Here is a 5,694-nt window from a genome sequence, read left to right on the forward strand (position 1 = left end):
ACGATATATTGGGGTCTATATATTAATTGTGAGATGAACATGCATGTCTGACAGGTTCTGTTGACGTTGATCTTAATTCCCCGAGGGTATCACAAGCCCAGTAGTCAGCACTTTTTGTGCTGACATGTAATATCATTGATATTGTTATATTTATAAATCAACTGTTTACAACATTTTGAATTATTTGAAATAATAAGGCTTTTCTACCTCAGGCATAGATTACCTTAGCTGTATTTGACAACACTTTTAGGAATTTTGGATCTCAATGCTCTTCAACTTTGTACTTTATTTGGCTTTTTAAAACTTTTTTTGGATTCGAACGTCACTGATGAGTCTTTTTTAGACGAAACGCGCGTCTGGTGCATATACAGAATTTAGTCCTGGTATCTATGATGAGTTTATTTGCATCGTTCATTGACCATACTTAATTTTGCACGACTAGATATGCTTAAAATAGACTCGTAACAGATAACAGGCTTATAATTTTGTAAAGCAAGACGCGTTTTGTCTACCAAGACTCATCAATGACGCTCGAATTAAAAAAAAAAGGAAAAGGTCCAAATAAAGTACGAAGTTGAAGAGCGTTGATGAACTAAAATTTCGAAAGGTTAAGCCAAAATACAGCCTAGATTATCTATATTACTAGGGTAGAAAATCCCTATTATGTCAATACTAGTATGTAGTATTTTATATCTAATTATTTGAAATAATAAATCAACTGTATATGGTATTTACAATGATTAAACATCTTTTTCAACTGTCATAAACAATTATTTGAGATTTTTTCTATACCTGTATACGTAATAGATCTGAGAGATTTTCATAAACTTCAGCTTTACTTGTAAATCAAGGAATTATATCAGCATGTATATTTAATACATGCATGAAGGTCTGGAGTACAGAATAGAGAATAATGGACCAAGAATGCGGAAAAAGGGTACTAAAAATACCGGAATAGAGAAAATTCGATGACAAAAAGAAAACAGAATAATAGGGTGTTAAAATATAAAAAAGAGAAAAACTGTCAAACTATATAAGGTATAATGAAAAATGGCTTAAAAAATATAAAAATACAGAATTGAAGGCCCCCTCTCCCGACCTTCATGTCGTTTCATGATGTCATTAATTAGAATTCCTGAATAAGCGAAATAATTTGTGTTGTTGTTGATAAAACAGTTTGATCAGAATAAAATATTTAGTTAATTAAATTGGAATTAAAAGTTATAAACTAGTTAAATTTTACGCAATACAATTCTGTGTAAAATCTTCCCTTCACTCGAAAAAAATTGCAAATAGTGCCTCTTTATTTTGTGAGTTAATTGGCTTAGTTAACACATCAATAAACTCCGTCATAATATTTGATATAACTATAATTAGTTCTCAGATGAAATCAACACTATATTCACCTTATATAATTCGGTTTTTTTTCTTCGAATAAACGCATATATGGATTTGCTTTCATCGAAAAAGCGCAAACGTAAACCATTGAAAACCAGTGATGCGTAGAAACATTGCATGTTATGAGCTGTCCGAAAAAAAAATAGGACATAAACAGAATAACCAAATCCATCTAATGTCAACTTGGTCTGAGAGAGTTGGAACCTTCGGTTTTTGATAACTTCTTGATTTATGAACTGGGAATTTTACATGGAATTTTACATGTTAAGTAATTATATGCTATAAATTAATAAAGAAATTCTCTTCTTTTTTACAGGATTATCGATTTTACGACACACATGAAAGACCACTACAAAATAAGTACATGTACACTGTCACACTGAGCACATTGTGACCCAGCTTTCCATTCAATTTCACAGGAGGCTTCTGTCATCCCTTTGCGTCCGTCGTCCATGATTTTTCTTTAAAAATCATCTTCTCTTCTGAAACTGCTCAGTGGATTGACATCAAAGTTTATCTATTTGATCTAGTTTATCCACTCTATTAAATTTGTCATTTTCATCTAGGTTGATCAACCAACATGGCCACCAATACCAGTCACGACGGAAACATTTGAACATCGATAATGATCTCTTGTGGAGCATTTAAGACCACCACGGATTTAGGTGGGGCTATGCTGCTCATGCTAAATCAATGTAATATTATTCAAAATAGTGTTTGCCTATTCGTCTTTTCTGCTTTGTCAGTGTATTGTCGTTTTATCTTCGACGTATGATTTTTTTTCTCCAGTACGTGGTAGTTCGAATTTCCAGAATTAATCCCGGTCGACTTACTCTGCTGTACAGCATTCTTGATTAATTTGGGATTTTTTTTTGTCTTAAATATACAAGAAACGTTTCCCACTGACCGTTAAACAAACGAAAATAAGTCAATTAACATGGTCTCAAAACAAAATTTAAGAAGCAATCCATGTTTAACAAAATCATCCTGAACATCAATGAAATATTTGTCACTGGACGTTTAGCAAAACCAACAATAAACTATTAAATAATCATGTTTTAACATGAACTTGGAAATACATTTATTATTGCCTGCTTAAGCTAGTTTTATTTAAGATCTTAAACCTTTCCGTTTTACTAGTTAAAGAACAAAAATATAAAAACCACATAAAAGATTGAAACTTCTAATGTTTGAATTTCATTTACTTTCAATTATAGACCCTATGAATGAAACAGACACAGAAAAAAAATTGAAATACTTAGCTACCACAAACAAACAACTAAAAATACACAAACTAATAATAAAAATAAAATCAAGTACTTGTCTCTGTAGAAAATAATGCCCCTGTACCCCCTCCCCCTTTTCCCCTTATTCCTCCCTGACAAATACTATTCAAAATGGATGAAATTACGATGCCAAAAAAAAAAAATACTAATTTTCAATATAATTAACGATGAAATGACACACTTTTTAGAAAAGCTATAATAGCTTATACATAGTATTGGTTTGTTTAAAAATGGTGTCATTCTAAAAATAACTTTGTAATCTGTTAATAGTGGTGAAGTAAAACATTATTGTCATTTATTAAACAAATTATGCCGTATATTCAAACAAAATCTGGACAGAATTACTTTGTGTATATGCGACATACCTACGGTACATGTATATCGTACTATAATGGAGGATTAACTACGTGATGTCATGTTAGATTGTAACGACTGTCACGATAAAAAGTTTAAAGTAAGTGTACTATCTCGTACTATTTTCTACGGCGACAGAATGAGGTCATGCAAGAAACATGTTTTAGCTCGGTCTCACAACATATTAATTTGTTTCCACAAGATTATCGCACGTATCAACAAATTTAATATATCTTATTTTTACATTATATGTTGTTAGGGGACGACCATTTGATATTCAGGAGGGGGGGGGGGGGGGGGGGGCAGGAGGAATTTTTTTGGATTGCTTATTTATTTTTGTGGACTATCAGAACTGATTATATATTGTCTGCACTGTTGAAGCATGATTTTTCATTTTCTGTAAAACAAGGGACGGCTCATTTATTTTCACAATTAAATTTGTAATACTTGAAAATACACAATTTTAAATTCATTTTTTATTATTATTTTATAAATAACATAGTCATTATGTTCCATTTAATCCAAATTAATCATCATCCTCTGAAAGGGAATCTTCTGAATTCAAAACTGCATATATTGCATACGTACAACAAAACAATATTGCTTAAAATTTGAAAAGATATTACACTGAAAAGTGAGGTAAATTTTCATGAGACATAATACCTCAAGTGAAATGAAACCTATTTTTCAGACATCATGGTGTAGTTATTAAATGATTTGGGAAGGTTTCCCCGCAAACAAATATGAAAAAAGAATCTGGTGCCATCTTATACTTTAAAACATGCATTTATAAAGTGGTTTAAAAGACCTGCCGAGTTATTTATTTTCAAAACATTGTAGGTTAGGTTATTTATTTTCAAACTAACACAGACAAACCATTCATTTTTGTTATTATCAAGGCTGAATTTTTTTTCCAAAATCCTCCCTCCCCGCCCCCCCCCCCCCCTGCAGAATATCATATGGTCGTCCTCTTACCACAAAATAGTACTTTATACCCATCAAACGATTTTCTTGTTCTCATACGATTATTTCCTGTACCCACACGATGCATATGGTTGTCTAGTTTCCACAAAAAGTTTGTTTTGTTCCCAAATGAAGTTCTTTTTGTTCCCACAAGAAATTTGTTTTGTTCCCACTGATATATTCCTGTAACCTCAAGAATGTGCTGTTATTCCTATACGATAATATCATGTACAAGATACTATCCTGTGAGATTAATATACTTCATTGTAGGAACTTGTCCTATAATATAAACCTTCGTAGGTTTATTGTGACGTATAGTTAGTTTAAAGCCGACCCGAGCTGCCAATTACTTTTTGAAAGACGAGTCTGTGTATTAAACCGACCTAACTGCAGCTGTTTTACATGTATCCTTTATTTCGAGTTATTTCGATGTGATAAAATATTAATGTTACGAATTGTACTGTATCGGATCATCATGTTAACACTTAATGTCTCTTAAGTAACGCTTATATATGTCAAATATTTGACAACCCAACCATTGATTTAATACACACTTCGAAGAGATGCATGCACGGTCTCTACACTACATCCCCGATATAATAGGGTTTGGAAAGGTTTTACATAATAGAGAATAATGGGCAAAGCGTGCAGGATAAAGGGCAAAATACAATCCAGACTCTCATGTAACGGAATGTATTATCAACGGATAACGCTCGATCCTTCTTAGGAGCCTCTCTTTGACGTTCTTGTCTTCTTAAGAAACCTCTCTTTAAAGACCTTGAATAAACCACAAAATTAAACATTTTGTTATGTATTGTATAACTTACATTTTGTCATACATGTACCTTTACCGACGTTGGCAGATACCCGACAAGAAATTAAACTTGTGAAAACTGCATATTAAAGTCTTTAAAAGTAAAACAATGGACAGTAGCATTATAGCAGTAAAGCGGGTTACAAAGGAAGACTGTTGTTAAGTGATGGCAATAGTACCCTCTGCTGAGATATATAACGGCGATGACTATCTTCCTGATTATTTCCCTTTGCTGATTGATATGCCAAGCAACGAAATGTATGCTGATGTCATTGGAGATAAATTTGTTTGATTACGTTTAAGTTTGAAAAACCGCAATATTTAGAAAAAAAAATCGATTAGTATTTCGCTTTTGATACTACAATGTTAATCTTTACTGTGTTTCACATGATTGTTTACATTTCGTCAAAGTAAAAAATTTAAAATTGATACATTTGATCTTAGAATATACGCAACAATTATATTAGATCAACCTAGTTTAACTAATATCAAACGTCAAAGAGTATTATCACAGTTTATTTACGTTCGGATCGTTCCCTATTGTTACTTTTACTTTTTAGGACGGTGATTTTCCTTTGGTACCATCTTACGGGGTTTATATATCACAACTCGTTCTCTATGCCCGTGTTTTTTGTGACATTTTGAATTTCAATGAACTTAATTTATGTATTATTGGTAAATTATTAAGTCAGGAATTTCGTTATCAAATATTACTTAAAACGTTTACTAAATTCTTTCACAGATACAAAGATATAGTTTGGTAAGATACCAAATACATGAAAAGCAATTATAATATACCTCGGTAATGTGTATACAGTGTGGTCTGTTCATGTTTGTCACTATTCCTGCTGTTACTTTTCAAAACTTTTTTAATTCTGT

The sequence above is a fragment of the Mytilus edulis genome, chromosome 12 (assembly GCF_963676685.1).
Source record: "Mytilus edulis chromosome 12, xbMytEdul2.2, whole genome shotgun sequence".
Lineage (NCBI taxonomy): Eukaryota > Metazoa > Mollusca > Bivalvia > Mytilida > Mytilidae > Mytilus > Mytilus edulis.